Below are 20,677 nucleotides of genomic sequence, written 5' to 3'. Positions count from 1 at the left end.
ACATAAACACACCATAAAAGATCTCTTAATACTCGTAGAAAGTAATTAGAGATTTAAAGTTTCACATTACTTTTTCAAAGTTTTAAAAACAACAGGCAGCTCTGTAACTTTCCAATTATCCAGCTTAAAATTTGAAGGATAAGGGTACATGAATAGCTCTTCACTTCGACTCTTCTTTTCTCCATCATCCACCATTTGAATGACCAGCTCTGAAAATTTTTTCATGAATCTTGCACTTGGGGCTCTTGGTAAATCTGGATAAATGTATCTTCTCGAGTAAAAAGAATCATAGAGGAATGGAATGACTATAGGTTCTGACTCCGGCTCATATCCCTTAAGATTAGCTATCCTCTTATCTCTTTTTTCGTTCGCCATTCTTACTCTATCCCCTCTTGTTGGCTTATATCCCAAGCCAAATCTGTCTCTTTTTTCATATATGGCCAATGGCTTCATGATTCCTTGCAGGTTTTTCTCAAGTCTGACTTTAAGTCACCATCCCATCTTGGTAAGCTGTTTGACTACTATTTTAGTAGTCGTAGATAAGTGTGGCAAATACAATTTAGATCCTTCAGCTATATATGTTGCATTGACAATCTTAAAAAATCTATAAGAGCATTCTAGAGCTTCATCTGTTGATTCCACATAAGAAGTGTTTATCGATTGAGTTACCAATAAATCTTTTTCTCCTGCCACACATGTTAGCTTCCCTTCAACAATGAATTTAACTTTCTGATGTAATGAGGATGGGACAGCACCTGTCATATGGATTCATAGTCTACCTAATAAACAACTGTATGAAGGAGAGATGTCCATAACTTGAAATTTCACATTGAAAGTGCATGGGCCAATCTGTAATGGCACTTTTATATCTCTTAGCACCTCTCTTCTGGTTTCATTAAAGGTTCTCACTATCATATGACTAGGTTTCATATAAGATCCATCAACAGGAAGTTTTACCAGAGTAGTTACAGGCATAACATTGATGGATGAGCCATTATCAATCAAAACCTTAGCCATTATATGACTTTTACATTTCACAGTAATGTGAAGAGCCTTGGTACTTCTTCTACCTTCAGGAGGAATCTCTTCATCATTAAAAGAGATATAGTTTGAAATCATCAGATTACCAACAAGCTGTTTCACATATTCAACAGAAGCATTGTGAGACATATATGCTTGATTTAGCACCTTCAGCAAAGTATTACGGTGTGACTCTGAACTGAGCAATAATGACAATAGCAAAATTCTAGCTGGCATCTTGTTAAGTTGTTCTACCACGCTATGCTCGCTATGTTTTATTAACTTTAAAAATCACCTGCTTCACTCTCAGATACTGGCTTCTGGCATTCTTTTTTTGGGGTTACGTCAAGACCACTCTGACTTTCATTTTCTTCTCCTACCTTGGCTTTCTCTTTTCTAGCTTTTTTTAGAGCCTCTGTGGTATAGCACCTGCCACTTCAAGTTATGCCTCCTACACCCATTATATTAGCAGTATCTGGGTTGACTACGACATCATAATCATACTTCCAAGGTAATGCTTTATCATTCTGATATGAAAAAAGGGCCAGAAACTTTAATTGTCACTACTAGTCGAGAGATGAGCTTTTCTAGCTTTGATGTTGGCTTTTCATCATAATAGATAGTTACCGGTCTACGCCCAAACTTATTCTTTGAATCAATGGTAGACACTTTCACCAACTCTTCTCTCTCTTGGTAAAACTCCATTCGACCTTTATCCATCAATTTTTGCACCTTTTAATGAAATTGGTGACAATTCTTGATAGAATACCCTAGAACACCTCTGTGATAATGGTAGCTTTCAGTTGAGTTAATTACTTTAGAGTAATTTTGAAGTTCTATTGGCTTTAATATGTCAGCTTTAACCAATACTTCAAACATCTTAGCCATCGAAGTCTTAACTTCATTTATTTTCTCCTTCACGTGGCTTATCTGCCCATCAACTAAGGCATTTATTGATGGTCTGGTATGATTTGGTAGAGGGTTCCCATTGACATTTGGAGTCCCTTATTGGTTGGTATCAAAATTTAATACTCCTTCATTGATTAACCTTTGCACTTTACGCTTCAAAGCAGTATAATTTTCAGTGGAATGACCTAAATTCCTATAATGATAATCACAATGTGCATTGAGGTCATACCATTTGGGAAACAGAGGTTTCAAGGGTTCAATGATAACAAGAGCAAGCAGATGTTTCTCAATAAGTCAGGGATACAAATCTATGTATGTATGGGAATGAGATCGAAAGTGAGTTTTTTTTAGGTATTTCTTGAGGCACTTAAACCATTATTAGGACTGGGTCTCCATCTTGGTCTGATAGGTGTAACAGGACGATTGTAAGTGGGTGTCTGAAAAGATGGCTGAAAACGGAGTGGATAAGCTGGTTGTGGTAATGACTAGTATGGTTGATATGAATGAGGGATGGGTGTAACATGGTTTACAGAAGGGTAATGGGTTTAGTAGACTGGTACAGAATAAGGTGTGAAACCTTTGAATTATTGCCCCATATAGTTCACTGTTTGAGTTTCATTCTCTTTCTTTTTAAGAGCTCCACCTTTTTTTTGCTTCATTTGTCTCTCCTGCATCGAGCTTACCATTCTTTATGGCATTTTTAATGATCTCACCTGATATCACCATATCTGAAAAGTTTTTAGTTGCATTGCCTATCAATCTCTCATAGTATGGTACTTTCAAGGTATTCACAAATAAAACAGTTATTTTTTTCTCAGTGAGAGGAGGTTGAACTTGTGCAGCCATATCTCTCCATCTTTGTGCATATTTTTTGAAGTTTTCAGTTACTTTCTTTTCTATGCTTTGAAGAGATAGACGATCTGGAACCATATCCATGACATACCGATATTGTGTAAGGAATGCCTTTGTAAGCTTTTGCCAAAAATGAATATGAGTCCTATCTAGTTGGACATACCATCTAACTGTAGAACTCGTAAGACTATCTTGAAATATATGCATTAACAACTTCTCATCTCGAGCATATGTTACCATCTTTCGACAATACATGGTGATATGGGTCATTGGGCATTTTTTGTCATCATATTTTTCAAATTCAGGGACCTTGAATTTAGGTGGAATTACCACATCTGGAACTAAACAAAGGTCAGCCGCATCTGTGGAGCCATAAAAATTCATTCCCTCTATAGCTTTAAGCCTTTCTTCCAATAACTTCATCTTCTCTCGGGCACTGATATCTTCTACCTTTTCAGGTGTCTGCATCGTTAGCTTTTTTCTTTCCTTGGGATTATCCAAATCAGGAACTAAGATTGGCTCAGGTGGTTTTTCCATCATAATGGGATTAACAAAATTTTGAAATTATCCTGGAGCAAGTGTTGATGTCATTCTTGGATAAGGATTAGGATATCCACCAGAAGTAGGAATTGGTACTCTAGTTCCTTGTGAAGGTTGGTTTAGTCGTGGCTCAAACTCTAGAGGATAGACAAGATCTATCATATCTGGCGATTGTTCTTGAAAGCTAAGATTTTTTTCCATTGTTTTTCCCTTGTCAAGTTTCTTGAGCATATCCATTATTGTGCTAAGATCCTCTTTTAGTTCTTCTTGAGCTTTCTCAATTCTCTCAAATCGGTTGACCTGTTCTTGATCCATGATTCTTATCTGTGTTCTGGTATTGTATGAATGATGAGTAGGTTGGGCCAAAATTTTTAATGGGTGAGCTATTCTTGAACCTTTATTACCACAAAGTTTTTATTTTGAAAAAGAAAAAGAAAAAATTAGAATGCTATGTGTTGAAAATTTTATTTTTTTACTTATTTTATGAAAAATGATTTATATGATGCATGAATGCAAGTGAGAGATATTTACTTTTGGACGAATTTCAACATTAAAAATTTTTATTGATCCCATACAATTTTTATTACATAATATTTACCATCATAGAGTTATATCCATAAAAGCATTTGACTTGCTCATAATGGTCTTTCGCCTCATCTAAAAAGTTCACTAGGCGCTGTCCATATTCTCCTATAGGATTGACTTCTCTTCTTAATGCTTCTACCTTTTCAACCATCTCCTATGCTTTCTTCACTGCCTTGCAAACTTGATTAGTCAAGTGCTCTATGTACTGTTGCCTCCCTAAGCTTTTTGCCTTCCATCTCATGTGGGCATCCCTTTCTGAATCACATGTGAAGATCCAATCTTTTTCCCTTTTATGCCACTCATCTATAATTACTAAAATATGGCTCTTGTGGTCTTGTAGTTGTATCTCTAACCCTTGGATCACCTGGTGAAGTGATTCTTTTTCATTCAGTACTTTGAAGTGCTTTCTTCTCTCTTTTGCGAGCATGACTTTCAACCTTTCCTTTTCGTTTTGACATTCCACCAATCTTGCTGAGGTTGTAGAATATAATCCCTTCCAATTTTGACATTCTTGAGAAATTTTGGTGATCTCCTCTTACTTTTCTTGAGCTTTGCCTTTCCATTGGTTTATTCCCTCTCGGAGCTTGTCCATTTCACATTGTCGGCTAAGGTAAGACTTAGTGACTTTTTCAGTTTTGAATTGAACTCGTAACCTCTTATTTTCCTAGTGTAGATATTTCAAATCACTATTAGCCAGATCCTGTTCTTTTATAACTTTTTCTAATCTGCTCCCTTGTATCTCCGCTTCATATTTCAATTGCCCTACTTTCTCGCGAAGTCTTAAATTTTCTTTTCTTATTTCTTTTTTTTTAGCTTCTAATTCTTTCTTGACAAGCTCAACTTCTGATAATTGCTCCTTTTCTAAAAGATTAACCAATTGATATGAGCTATCATCAGGAGGGAGTACTATATCTCTAGGCCACTTTACTTTTTAAATCTAATAATCATAAGTGATTTTATCGATGAGAGGCCCTAACCTCATTCTTCGTGTTCTCTTCCATGCTTGGATCAACTGTTCTGAGGTTCTTGATGGATTCGATTCCCCGTAAATGAATTCTATTTGGACCATGCCATGAGTAGCAGAAACAAATTACTTTGCACCAAATTGCCTAAGTACCATCAATGGAACGTAACTTACAATACCCCATAATCCTAACAATGGTATGCATGACTCATTTCCTCCACGATACAACAAGGGCACACGAGGCATCCAAGGCATCATCCACTCAATTTCATCCCCAGTAAGCCTTCGCAAGAAAAGGACCCAATCTTTCTTAGTCTTCAATGTTGACCATTGACTTTTACAGAACTCTTTTATTGGTGCTTTGTTTCGTAGATACGACTTTGAAAATGCAGTCTTCTCGCATTTAAAATGACTTCTAACCCACACATATAATAGAGGTGCACATCCTATGAACCATCCCTTTCCATTTCGTCGACAGAAATTCAATGATCAAATGATTTCTGCTAAGATTACTGGTGCGGGATTAATTGCTTGGGTTTCAATTTGCTAAAAAAAATCTACCACAGTTATCTCAATGTAACCCAAAGTCTTTGGAAAGATTACCATACCATACAATGCTAGAGCAAACATAGCTATACCTTGATCATCAGTTAAATGCTCCTGAATGAAGTTTTGGAGAAAATTTCAACGAATACTGAGATGTTCACCTTTAGATTTCATGAAAGAATCAATGGTTTCTACTTTAACCCCCATAAGCTTGGCTAACTTTTTACGATAACCTGATTTTAGCTTTCGGGTAAATACTTTATTTGGACATTGTAGTTCTATGCTGAGTAAAATTGAATACTCTTCGATAGTTGACACCAAATCTTCCTGATTAAAAGTGAAGCATCTATTGGATAGATCTTAAAATTGTATAACTGCTTTAACCAGTTGTTCATCAATCACTATTGAAATGAGGAATGCAATCTGCCCATACTTCTTGTAAAATTTTTTTTTTCTTTCTTTACTTAACTGACCCCAGATAGCAGCTAATTCTTTTAACTCATTCTGTGTGAGATCTAAATGCACTTTCTCGGGTAATTCAGACACATAACCGGTAGGCAAACAATCTTCATTCTTTTGTTGAACTTCTTTCGACCAAACATGTACTTCATTATACGATTCACATGGCACACTGACTGAGGATAAGCAAATTTGTAGTTCTACGGGATCCATGAAAACTTCTTAGGAGAAATATGTCCTAGAGCAAATATCTCGATGCAAAACTGTATGATATGATTAATGCAAAAAAAATGAAACAAAATTAAGTTAGTGTGGTTCGAAAAAAAACATATTTTTTTTAGTGTTTTTGAGAATTTTTTTTGTTTTGTTTTGTTTCATATTATACATAACATTTATTCTTAGGTATTTCCTACAAGAGGATGGACAAGACTCTACATAAGGTTGGTTTTCTAGTCTCATTATATGTTGGGTTTGGATTGACAGGGTCTAAAAGTTTCCAAATTGTTTCTCACTGTCGTCCATGTTGAACTAGTAAGGCACCCCGATCCTCACCCATTACAGGCTACGAACGGAAAGGGTTCAATTCGAGTAGAAGTATTTCGCTTGCCATTGCGGAGGTTATCACCTCACGAGAACATAGGTACTTTACTCTTTCCTATAAAGGATAGAGCCCAGGTATAGAGCTCATGTATGAGATGCATCATGCCATTGTGTGCAAATATATCCTAATTTATTGAGAGCAATATACACAGAAAAATAAAACATAAGAGGCATAGTAAAAGGAATATGTGTGAATTTTTTTTGCTTTTTATTTTTTATTTGATTTTTTTTTTGTTTTGTTGTTTTTTTTTTGTTTACCTTTTTTTACTGAAAGTAAAAAATAAAAAATTTAAGAAATTGGTTAAGACTATTTAAATCAAAATTTGAGGATAACAAGTAGTTAATTTTGGCCTGACTCTCGAAAATAAAAGGCTTCCCCAATGGAGTCGCCAAGCTGTCGTAATGGTTTTGTGTCCGCCCGACGAATTTGAAAACGAAATAAAAAAAAACGGAGTCACTACTAATCTTTTTTAGCTAGGTGCAATTGGTCACCTATTAAAACATATCTTTTTAATGAAATTTTAAAATTAATTAAAATTTATTAAAAAGATAATTTTAGGGTCTGCGCAACAGTCTAGGTTCGGGAGTCGGTTACGCGTGGGGAAGGATTAGCACCCCCACAACGCCCGTTAAAAAATGGTACCGATTAACAACGTGTTATCCTTTGATTTTGATAAAAACAGTCTTATTTTCAGTATTCAAAAAATAATTTCCTTGATTTTTTATTTATTAAAAAAAATTATTCTCGAGAAAAATAAATCAAAACATTTTTATTGAAATAATTCTTAAAATATTTCAGTACGTTGGTAACATTAAAAGAACTCTTTCTCACCTAGAGATTTTTTAAAGCATCTTTACTTGGAATACTTTTAGAATCTCATCTTTGGAGGCTCGAATTTATTTTTCGTAAGAAAATGTCATGTTAAAAAAAATTTATTCTCGAGAAAAATAAATTAAAACCTTTTTATTGAAATAATTCTTAAAATGGTTCAGTACGTTGGTAACATTAGAAGAACTTTTTCTCACCTAAAGATTTCTTAAGCATCACTTCTTGGAATACCTTAGAATCTCATCCTTGGAGGCTCAAATTTATTTTTCATAAGAAAATACCATGCATAATACCATGCATGCAATGCAAAATGTTACCATGTTTATGCACACATTTTATTCTCCTTTGTTAGAAATTTTATTAATTGTTTTATTAATTTTTATTTTTAATTGAAATTTTGAATAAAAAAGGAATTTAATAATATTGAAGATTTTCTATAAATATTCCAATACGCTGGGTAATATTTTATAAAAAATCTTCTCACCTAGAGATTTCTTAAAGCATCTCTACTAGGAATACTTTTAGAATCCCATCATTGGATTAAATTTCTTTTCTTCCTATTTTTATTACTTATTTTTAATTTATTAATCAATTTTTATTTATTATTAAAAAAGAAAATTTTTACTGTATTGAAATTTTTTTATAAATACTCCAATACGCTGGTAGTATTTTAAAAAAATCTTTTCACCTAGAGATTTCGTAGGCATCACTACTCGGAATACTTTTAAATCTCATCGTCAGATAAAATTTTTTTTCCTACATTTTTTATTACTTTAGTATTATTATTAAATTTATTTTTATATAATTATTTTTAAAGTTTATTTTAAAAATTAACATAATTACATAAAAAAATTTAACCACAATTTCATCAATTAGTCTAACAAATATAAATATTTTAACATACATAAATATTAATAAAATAATATATAAAAAATAAGAAAAATTTAACAAAAAATTTTTTTTTACCTGAACTGGACCGGTCAACGATCCAGTCAACGCCCAGTTCGGTCCGATGGTTCGACTCGATCTGGGCGATTTAGTACCGATTCGGTTCGGTCTGTGCGGCTTGATTTCGATTCAGTCAGACCGATCAGAGGCTGATAAAGGAAACGGGTTACGGGTCGGGTGCGTGGACCCCGGGTCGGGTCGCGAGTTGACGCGCGGATCCTCCTTGGCTGAAACGGCGTCGTTTTGGCCCTATGCCCATAACGACGTTGTTTTGCTTTTAATTTTTTCTATAAATAACTTGAAAATTTTTTTTGTTCATTTGGTCCTGTTTTAAAAAAAAAACGAGAGAGAGAGAGAGGGCTTTGGGGGAGGGGTTCGGTCGGTCGCCGTTCGGCCGCCGCCTGGTCCACCGTCGGCAATGGCCATCGATGATCGAAAAATGGTCAAAAGGTCACCGAAGACTCCTCTAGACGCCTTCTTTCTAGATCCGACCTCTTTTTCTCTTAAAACAGCCCCGATCAACAGAGATCGGGGCTCAAAGTTTCTATTTTCAAATTTTTTTTTGTTTGTTATGTTGAAACAAGATTGATGCAATTTTTTTTTTGCTTTGGGCAAGTAGCTTCGGCGCTGGGTTCCTCTCTACGGGAAGGACTATGTTGTTTTTTTGTTTCTATTTTGTGTAGATCTGTTTTCGATTTGGGTGCTTTGGGGGGGGTTGCGTGAAACTGAATTTTTTTACGCGTAGGAATGGGGGTCTATCTGGGGTTGAATAGGGATTCCAGAGGGAGATTGAAGGGGATTCCGAGAAGGAGATTGAAGGGGATTCCAGCCAGCTTCTTCTCTAGCTTGAAGGGGAAATGGCTAGAGATTTTTAAAGGCTTCAATTAGGGGGATCTAGGTGGCTGTAGGGTAGTTGGTTGGTGGCTGTAGGGTGGCTGGTCGGGAGGCTGGTTGGGAGGTTGGTCGGGGGCTGGCGATAGTGGCATCATACCAACTCTATGATTTCTGTCCTATTCTGTTTCTTTTGTTTGTTTACTTTTTTATTTTTTTTTTATTAATAATTTTTTTATTAAAAATATTATTATTATTATTAAAATAATAGACCCAAACAAAATCGATGTCTATAATTATTTATGTATTTTAATAAATTTATTAGGCCCATGAGTTAGTAGAGACTAATTCAGAGCCACATCTTCTTAATTAATTTAGTTGTATAGCATTTCCTTTTTCTTTTTTGTTTTTTTATCGAATAGTGTTTTGCTTTGTTGGTTCAAACTTTCAATTGTTTAATCAGTGAAGGGAAAAGCTATTAAAATAAAATAATAATAATAATAAATAATAACGGTAATAGATAATGGCTTTGGTGTGGCTGCTGTATGGCATCAACTTTCAACTGATAACTTTCAAGTCATCATCATTTCAGTGAAGGGAAATGGCTTTGGTGAAGGGAAATGGTTCAAACTTTCAATTGTTTAATCAGTGAAGGGAAAAGCTATTAAAACAAACTAATAATAATAATAAATAATAACGGTAATAGATAATGGCTTTGGTGTGGCTGCTGTATGGCATCAACTCTCAACTGATAACTTTCAAGTCATCATCATTTCACCCCACATTCACAATATGTATGGAAGGCAAAAAGAAAAAAAAATTAGATTCCACTTTGACAGACTGTCATTTTTTTGCATTTTAAGTGATTCTTTTTTCTCATCACTCGTTCTTTGTTTAAGTATTTACCACTTTAATTTTCTTTGTAAGGGAGAGCTTGTTAAGCAAAACTCAAGGAAAATGAGAGTTGATAGATATGGGGATTAGTTAGTGTAGCATTCATTCAAAAATAATAAAATAATATTCTTTGTAAATGATAATCATTGATGACTCTCTAATATCTAAGTTGAATATCAACAATTATCTTTCACATAATGTTATTTTATTTTTATTTATTCAAAACAAAAAAAAAAATTTAAGAAAGCTTTTTATGTGGTAAAAAAAATAAAAGAAATAATATAATTAATATTAAACATCCATAATTAGAGCAAATATATATATATATGCATTATAAATGAGTAAATTAATCTAAAAATGAAAGATATGCCAATGATGATTAAATATAAATTTAAGAAACGAGTTTTCAAATATAAAGAGATAACTTGGACTCTCCAATATCTAGGCAAAGTTTGGGTGTGAATTTTTATATTTAAAATTTCATCATATTATTTTTATTATTTAATACTTTTATAATCATTTATTTTGAGTTGTGAAAATGTATGAAAATTTTTAATGAAATAAAAATTTTTAAATTCTCCGATATCTAGGTGACATTTGAAAACAAATTATTTCACAAAAGGCTTTCATGCAAATCTTTAAAAATTTAAAACATATTTAGGGTTTTATAAAATTATGGACGTAATAAGAATAAATTACATAAATGCCATTACTGAATGTATGATAAAAGCATGACATAAAAAGAAAACTAACTAATTACAAGACTATATATTTACAAAACTAAATTACAAACAAGTTTCGTACAAAAATTCGAGGGAAAAAAAGGATCAAACATAACAAACTTTTGAAATTGGTTTAAATGTTCCACCAATTTGTTCTTTAAAAATCTAACCAAACAAATATAAGAATCAACCAAACAACTCATTCAACTATCATTTTTTCATTGAAAAATTAATCTACCACATTGAAAATTTAGTGAACATGACAAACACAAAAATCAATTACATAAGATCAAGCAACATTTGGCCATAAATAGATAAGCAAGTTTCGGCCAAGTAAGGAAACTACCTTGGCCGAATACTCTATGGCATCTCCCTAAGCAATCAATATTTCATTTCATCAAATAACCATTGAACATCATAATTTCCATTATATGAAGGCATCTACAATATATGAGGAATTTCAATAAACATATGGCGAACTAAGAAGAGAAGAAAATATAGAATCATAATTGTGTGAATGACAACACAATTTAGATTTATAAATTTCATAGTTGTATTAATAAAAGAATGTTTGGTGGATTATATGTGTCATGAAATGATTTGAACTTAGAATCAGCATTAGGATGAACAATTTGCCCCAAAGTGATCACATTCCATTTTTATAATGCGAATGATATAAGACAAATATAAATCAATAAACATTAACAAATACCCAACCATAGTGCATATACCAAAAATTTGGAATGTTTGTATATATTTACAGCCAATTCGATTGTCCAATATTAAGGTTTAGTGATGTTGATACGTAATCATACAATTATTTATGGACTTCATTAATTTTTTCTTACATAAAGCTTCACTTGTTTGCCCACTATAAATAAAAAATAAGAAGTCAATGCTAATCAACTTGCACAATATTATATAAGTTAAATTGAAAGATATTGCTATTATATGGTATTAATAGTAACCTTGAATGTTGTGCTCATAAGATCATACAAAACAATCTCCCTTATAAAATGAAGGACATAATATCCACATTTGATAACTCCTTATTAACAAAGAACCTGAAAATAAAATTGAATGGGTTGAAAAATATTTATCTAAACAAACTCAGCATAAAAAAATATATTTTACACTTACTGATATTGATACCCAATTGAACTTTCTTTTCTTATGAACTGCCACCATTCCCCTAAATTGAACATAAAAACCATAGTAAGCATAAATAATAGTAATTACAAAAAAAAACACAATTTAATCTAATTATCACTTATTCATAAAATATAATACCTCTTTATTAAATTGGCAATATCAGGTATAGGCACCATCATTGGTTGTGTAGAGTTAAATAAGTAAAGAGTTTACATATTAATATCAAATACAATAAACTGCCAATGAACCCTATAAAATAATATGCATGATATTAATTTATAATGTATAACATGAAAAATATAAATTTGGCATACACTTACATAGAATGTATTAGATGTCATTAATGATACAATTGTTAATAGGAATAGAACTTACGAGGAATTATAAGGCACTAGAAAATAATTCAATAGCTTTTGCATGCATTGACCCACAAGATGATCACGATTAGTTATAATGCCATTGGTATGACTAATTAAATTTGGGTCAACAAATCTAAATCTATTGGTTAATTGTCTCCTCTTTATCTCTCTGTATAAAAGGCTACATGATAACAATCAACAGTATCATTTAGTAACACTACATAATATAAGATAATTGATATGATAGAATATATTTAAATTAATTGATAAGCTAACCTCATTTACATAATAATATCAAAAGTCGATAACTTATCCATAGTACAAAATGCCTCAATCTCTGCTTGCCCAATGTAAGACATTGATGGATGATCAAATAATCCATACTCTCACATAATGATAATGATGTTTCCTCCTGATAAACAATCGAGTGCATAAGTAAACAACGCATTCATGGTAGACTATGCAGGTATCATCATTTGAGTCTAAACATCCTATTACAAAAGAGTATGAAATATAAATCCTAAACCCAATTCAAAAAATAAAAAGTACAAATAAATATTCAATCAATCAATAAAATTAAAATAATGATGATTCGCCATACTTGTTCACAAGTTATCAGATTCATATATCATGGAAAATTTATCCTAAAACACAAAATGATGGTGTGTAAATAACCAAATACAATACATAGCCATGCATAAAAGCACATTCATCATACATGACAAAAAAATGAAATAATCTTACAATCTTTTTAGCCATTTTTTTAGTTGTTTCATCTGTGAATCATCCATCTTTACACATATATTATTTTTTTTCAAACATCCATCTAGAAACTCCAGTTCCAAAGCTAGTTGATTCCTAAAAAAAGAATCATTATAAGTTTCACATTTCCATTTACATGTTTATAAATATTCATGTACAAGTATAAAACAAGCATTTGAAAACTTACAAGATCATGGTAATTATATAATAATTAATATATGTGGATTTTCCTCAACTAAACGAGTAAATCTAAATACGAGATACTCTAAAAATGAAAGAAAATCTCAGGTACTACACTTTCTTGGGTATCACACTTTCTTCCAAAATCTAAAATTTTGTGAATTAAACGCCCTTTTAAGTGTTATTTTTTTAATTTAGTCATTTAAATTTGAATAAATTTTTTTGTCACCCAGCTGTTAGTGTCTAATAGTGTGCTGATGTGGCATTGCCACGTCATTGTCAAGTATCACGTGGCACTATCACGTCATCTAACAAGTCATGTCGCATTGCTAACGTGGCATTATAAATTTAAAAAAAAAAATTGATCACTTAACCTTTTTAAAATTTTTGTTCTGATAACTAAATTTTATAAATTTACAATTTGGTCATTATCAAATAAGTCCTTAAATTTTATATAAAAAAAAAGATATAAGTATTTGATATTGTTATTGCATAGAATTAAATTATAAAATTTTTATTTTATTTTAATTATACCATTTAAATTTGAAAATGGATGAATATTATCTACTACCAAAGTTATTAAAATAATGTTACTTCAAATCTTTGTCATTCAACTCATCTAAATTAACTCATGTAAGTATTTCATATTTCACAATTTCAAGATTTAATTTTAATTTCATATAATAAAATATAAAAGGAAATATAAAGAACAAAATAAAATAAAATAAAATAATTTATTATAATAAATTTAAAAAACCATTGGTGATTAATATTCAAATATTAATAATTTCACAAATATTGATGACCATAACGTAAAATTTTAAAATAGTTACTTAAATTTATTTTGGCAATTGACTAATATTTTATTAATTTTGACAAATGATTAATATTTATCTATTTTTCAGATTTAAATGATATAATTATAATAAAATAAAAACTTATAATTTAATTCATGCAATAAAAATGTTAAATGGTTTTTTTTTTTTAAATTCAATGAATTATTTGGGTATTATCCCAATATATTTTAATAGGTAACATAAATAATAAAATAATTTAGTATATTAAATTTCATAAAGATTGGTGAACAACAAATTATAAATTCATGGTAACAATGAGCTATTGACAATGGAGACCAAAATATTAATAAAATTCATATTCAATCAAGTTAAGGTTTTAATTACAATAAATTAATGTAATTTATTTTTATTTTAATATTTTATTGTAGGAGATTAAAATTATGAACATTTATTGTAATTAGAATCTCAACGTTATGAAATATGAAATATTTACTTGAATTTTTTCAAATAGATGAAATCATAAAGATTTGAAGTGATGTTATTTTAGTAATTTTGGGAATTGGATAATATTTATGAAATTTTCAAATTTAAATGATACAATAAAAAATAATAATTTAATTTCATGCAATACAAACATCAAATGCTTACTTCTATTTTTTAATAAAATTTGAGGGCTTATTTTTTAGTTACCAAATTGTAAATTTTAAAAGTTGAGTAACTATAATAGAAATTTTTAAAAAGTTAAGTGATCAAAAAAATTTTTTTTTTCAAAATTTATAATGCTTTGTCAGTAATTCTACATGGCCATATCACCATGTCATTAAATACTAATGGCTTAATGATAAAAAATATTTACTCAAACTTAAATTATGACTAAATTAAAAAAATTAATACTTAGTTGATCATTTTAAAATGATCTCGAAAATTAGGTGACTATTCATGTATTTTACCATTTCTTATGAGACCCATGTAGGAACTAATTCAGAACCACATTTTCTTAATTAATTTAGCTGTATAGCATTTTTTTTAAATAGTGTATTGCTTAGGTGTATTTTGATAATTTTGCATGAAATGTTGAATATGTTCTGTTTATGGCATGAAATATTTAAAATATATAAACAATTATTTTCATGTACATCATATGTTTTAAACTGTTGATTGCATCATTTAATAGTCGATAGATCACTCAAGAATATCAATTTATTTGTATCTTTTTAGATATATACATGATAATGTAAGACATTCACTTATATACATATATGTATGTATGTATGTTTATATAAGATTAAATAAAGGGTGTGATATGCTCTTTAATTCGGAAGCCTAACGGAGCTATATGTGAAAAGTAATAGTAAAGGCAATGTTAGAAATTTTTTATTTCTTCTATAATTTATTCTCAAAATTTTGAACAAGGTTTTTAGATAAAGACGAGATTTGTGATCTTGACACATAATTGTTCTCAATTTTTGGCTAAAAATTGGTCGCGGACTCGCAGTTGGGTTAATTGGAATTACCTGAGTTTGAGAAAAAGTTGAACTCACAATGACCCCATTGGGGCATGCCGCTCACATTGGGATTCCAATGGACACTGCTTTTTGACTTGAAATTTCACTTACGTAAAGAGTCCCATTTGCTTTATACACCATTATGTTTCACATGTCATGCTTTGGATTCCCATTTGCTTTCCAGCTCAAAGTTCGCAGTTGGGTTAATTGGAATTACCTGAGTTTGAGAAAAAGTTGAACTCACAATGGACCCATTGGGGCATGCCACTCACATTGGGATTCCAATGGAGACTGCTTTTTAACTTGAAATTTCACTTATGTAAAGAGTCCCATCTGCTTTATACACCATTATGTTTCACATGTCATGTTTAGATTCCCATTTGCTTTCCAGCTCAAAGTTCATTCAATATATAGAGGTAAAAAATAATGATAAAATAAAATAATAATTATATCATATTGATTTATATCTAAAAAAAATTACAAAAAATATTAATATTTTATTGATGTAAGATAATTCAATTCTCTAAAAATGCAAAAAATTATTTTTAATTTATATTATTCAACTTACATGTCCTATTATATCTTTAAAAATTATATCGATAATTTAAATTGTATAAACGTTAAGAAATGATCATTTTGATCAATAAATTATTCTATTTTAACTTTTACACACATCAAATATAAAATAAAATGATATTATTTAATCTAATTCTATTTTTAGTAGTATTTTATTCTATCCGATCATAATCTTATGTACTAAGGTTATGTTTGATGCATAAGATTATTGGTAAAATAAGAAGATAATCATCTTATATCATGTTTGATTTGTATTTAAAGATAGAGATAAAGATTACAAGGATTATTAATATTCTCTTGGCATAAGATTATTCAATCATCTCAAAATAGTGATGATTATTTTTAATCATGAGATTAAATTTATATGTCTAATGATATCTTTAAAAATTACATTAATAATTTAAATTATATAAATTTTAAATAATAATAATTTTAACAAATAAATAAATTATAATTTTTTTTTCAAAATTTATAATAGTACATCAATAATGCTACGTGACTTGTTCAATGATGTGAAAATACCATGTGGTACTTGACAATTGAGGTAGCATTACTACACCGACATCTTTAAATACTAACGGATGAGTGACAAAAAAACCATTTACGTCAAATTAAATAATTAAATTAAAAAATCAATATTTAAATGAGCATTTTAAATGGTCTATAACGTTGGATGATTATTTATGTATTTTAATAAATTTATTAGGTCCATGAGTTGGTAGAGACTAATTCAGAGCCACATCTTCTTAATTAATTTAGTTGTATAGCATTTCCTTTTTCTTTTTTGTTTTTTTATCGAATAGTGTTTTGCTTTGCTGGTTCAAACTTTCAATTGTTTAATCAGTGAAGGGAAAAGCTATTAAAACAAAATAATAATAATAAAAAATAATAACGGTAATAGATAATAGCTTTGGTGTGGCTGCTGTATGGCATCAACTCTCAACTGATAACTTTCAAGTCATCATCATTTCACCCCACATTCACATTATGTATGGAAGGCAAAAAGAAAAAAACAAATCAGATTCCACTTTGACAGACTGTCATCTTTTTGCATTTTAAGTGATTCTTTTTTCTCATCACTCGTTCTTTGTTTAAGTATTTACCACTTTAATTTTCTTTGTAAGGGAGAGCTTGTTAAGCAAAACTCAAGGAAAATGAGAGTTGATAGATATGGGGGATTAGTTAGTGTAGCATTGTTTGTAATGCTAATGCTGATGATCATCAGCACAAATTGTTGCAGAGCGGCAGTATTAATTGAGAAGAGCAACACCTCATTCTGATGCAGCGGCGGCCGTCTTGACAATGATGACTGCAGCCTTATTGCCGAAGACATGGAGTTAGAGCTGTTGACAGATTCCTACATTAACGGGATGCTTGTTGATCCTAATGGAAAAGCTACCATCGTATGTTATAATTTATCGATTCGAAGACTTGATAATTAGATGTAAAAATTTAAAAATCGTAAAAAATACGAAGAGTTATCACTAATTTTTTTTAGAGTATGATTGATCATTAAAAAATTTTATTTTTTAATAAAATAATAAAACATGTTTAAAGTTTTATGCAAAAGATAATTTTGGTTTACAAAAATAAATTAGGTTCGAAAGTTAGTTAGGTGTAGATAAAGATTAACATCCCTACAATGCTCATAGAATCGATATCAATTAATTATATGCTATTTGTAATTCTTGATAAAAATAAATTTTTATATGAAATTTAATTATAATTCCCTTTGTTTGTAAGAAATAAAATTAGTTTAAAAAATCATTTATTTAGGAATATTATGAAAATCTTCAAATTAAAGAAATACTTTCAAAGTCTTTGACATAAAAGCAGAATTCGAAAATAATCTTTTCATTTTAAGATTTATTATAACATTCATTTAAAAATAATAAAATAACATTCTTTGTAAATGATAATCATTGATGACTCTCTAATATTTAAGTAGAGTATTAATAATTATATTTCACAGAATGCTATTTTAATTTTATTTATTCAAAACAAAAAAAAATTTAAGAAAGCTTTTTATGTGGTAAAAAAATGAAAGAAATAATATAATTAATATTAAACATCCATAATTAGAGCAAACATATATATATATGCATTATAAATGAGTAAATTAATCTAAAAATGACAGATATGCCAATGATGATTAAATACAAATTTAAGAAACGAGTTTTTAAATATAAAAAGTTCACTTGAACTCTACAATATCTAGACAAAGTTTGGGTGTGAATTTTTATATTTAAAATTTCATCATATTATTTTTATTATTTAATACTTTTATAATCATGGTTTTAACAAAATAAATTTATTTTGAGTTGTGAAAATGTATGAAAATTTTTAATGAAATAAAAAATTTTAAATACCCTATATCTAGGTGACATTCGAAAACAAATTATTTTACAAAAGGCTTTCATGCAAATCCTTAAAAATTTAAAACGTATTTGGGGTTTTATAAAATTATGGACATAACAAGAACAAATTACATAAATATCATTACTAAATGTATGATAAAAGCATGACATAAAAAGAAAACTAACTAATTACAAGACTATATATTTACAAAACTAAATTACAAACAAGTTTCGTACAAAAATTCGAGGGAAAAAAATGATGAAACATAACAAACTTTTGAAATTAGTTTAAATGTTCCACCAATATGTTCTTTAAAAATCTAACCAAACAAATATATGAATCAACCAAACAACTCATTCAACTACATTTTTTCATTGAAAAATTAATCTACCACATTGAAAATTTAGTAAACATGACAAATAAAAAAATCAATTACATAAGATCAAGCAACATTTGGCCACAAATGGATAAGCAAGTTTCGGCCAAGTAAGGAAACTACCTTGGCCGAATACTCTATGGCATCTCCTTAAGCAATCAACATTTCATTTCATCAAATAACCATTGAACATCACAATTTTCATTGTATGAAGGCATCTACAATATATGAGGAATTTCAATAAGCATATGGCGAACTAAGAAGAGAAGAAAATATAGAGTCAACATTTAAAGCTAAACAACATCCTGATATCACATTCTAGCTAAAATTTATGTATGCAACAAATAAACTTACCATTTAATCATCACAAATAACCTTTACAAGCAAGGAAAACATCAATGGAGGATCAAAGAAGGTTTGGCCATAGTGAGGTTGTTTGGTTGAACCTTTAAAGGCCAAAGTGGTGGATTGAAAATTTTTTGTTACTTGGTTTTCTTGTTTCAATTCAAACTATTAACTAGTTGGATGTAAGTTGATCCAAGTTTAGTAAAAAAAATCAATGAAAAATTACCACTTTCTTGAAAAAGAAACAAAAATTGAAAAAAAAAAAAACATAAATGATATGGAGAAAGTGATGAATATTATGGAATGAAAAGAAAAAGAATAAAAAAGGGAGAAGAATTCTACATACTCCAAGATTTTCACAACTTTTTTCCTTGATTTTTCCTTCTTTTTCTCTTTTCACTAGCTGCCCTCCCTCCTCCAAAATTGCAGAAAAACCTCCTCCTCTCTTGGAGAAGATGAAGACAAAATATCCATCCAAGATTAACTTATTGCCATTAGATCAAATCTCATCCAAAGGCCAAAGTTCTTTCCTTTTTTTTCAAGGAGCAATCTTTAGCCATTGGATCAAGATTCAACAAGAGATCTAATGGTTCACATTATTTATTGCAAATGTTGAATTTTTATAACCCCTAACCAAACGAAAAAACCCTTTTACTCTTAGTATAAAATTTTTGGTATTTAGGTCATTTTATTATAAATCAATGTTTCCATGCTTATTTTTAGGATTTTAAAGCATAAAAAATCATGAAAATATTATAAAATTGAGATTTAAAAATTTTTGTGAAAATTTGAATTCGGAAGGCCAAATTACAATAAATCCTTAAATGGTATTTTTGTAATTTTACGCCTTCTAAAATAATATTGTGATTTCAAATGCACCAAAAATTATGAAATATTATAATATTAAGATCAAAAAAGTTTTATGAAAATTTGAGTTTAGAAATATCAAATTACAAAAATACCCTTAAAGAGCATTTTATTACTTTTGAAATTCCCTAAGTGCAATAAAAATTTTAGTGCTTTAAAAATCACCAATTTTAACTTTAAACCACATTTATTCCAATTAGCTTGTGAATTTTGAGAATTAACTTGAGTTCTATCTATTTTGACTAAGTTTTGTCTAATTTTAACTTTGTTTAACTAATTTTAACTTTATTAATCAAGTTTGATCGAATTTGACCTAAATTAACTTTTGACTCTCAAATGGGGTAATTTGTGGGTTCTTTATGAGTTATAAATGATTTTTTTAAATGATTTACGTAATTATCCTATATTAATGGTTTCGGCCTATGTTCGCAAATAAATCTGAATAAATTATATTAAAAATATTTTGGACAAAATTTAGCATCTACATCGACTTCATCAAGGATGCTCACAAAACTCCACCTTGTGGGCCTAATACACAATATGGTCCATGCATGGATGGTAAGAAAGTACCTGAAAATTGCGGTATATACAACCGCAACTGCTAGGAGAAATAATAATAATAATAATATTATTATTATTATTATTATTATTGTTGTTGTTGTTATTCTTTCCTTCGTCCTACTTCTTTTTCCTTTTCTAGT

At 29.7% G+C, this 20,677-nt stretch overlaps 1 long non-coding RNA gene across 1 annotated transcript; it reads right to left on the bottom strand.

Moving 5' to 3' along the window:
* Positions 1-18,647: 18,647 nt before the first annotated feature.
* LOC149516541 (uncharacterized) lies at positions 18,648-19,795 on the bottom strand. Its single transcript, XR_016345976.1, has 2 exons — positions 19,456-19,795; positions 18,648-18,982 (listed from the first exon to the last, which is right to left on the bottom strand). It is a non-coding gene; the product is annotated as an uncharacterized LOC149516541 (long non-coding RNA).
* Between the last annotated feature and the right edge of the window lie 882 nt (positions 19,796-20,677).

Source organism: Durio zibethinus, chromosome 10 (assembly GCF_047325235.1).
Source record: "Durio zibethinus cultivar Kanyao isolate XHJ-2024 chromosome 10, ASM4732523v1, whole genome shotgun sequence".
Taxonomy (NCBI): Eukaryota; Viridiplantae; Streptophyta; class Magnoliopsida; order Malvales; family Malvaceae; genus Durio; species Durio zibethinus.
The sequence above is the reverse complement of the archived record's forward strand: the minus strand, read 5'-3'. Positions and strand labels throughout refer to the sequence as shown.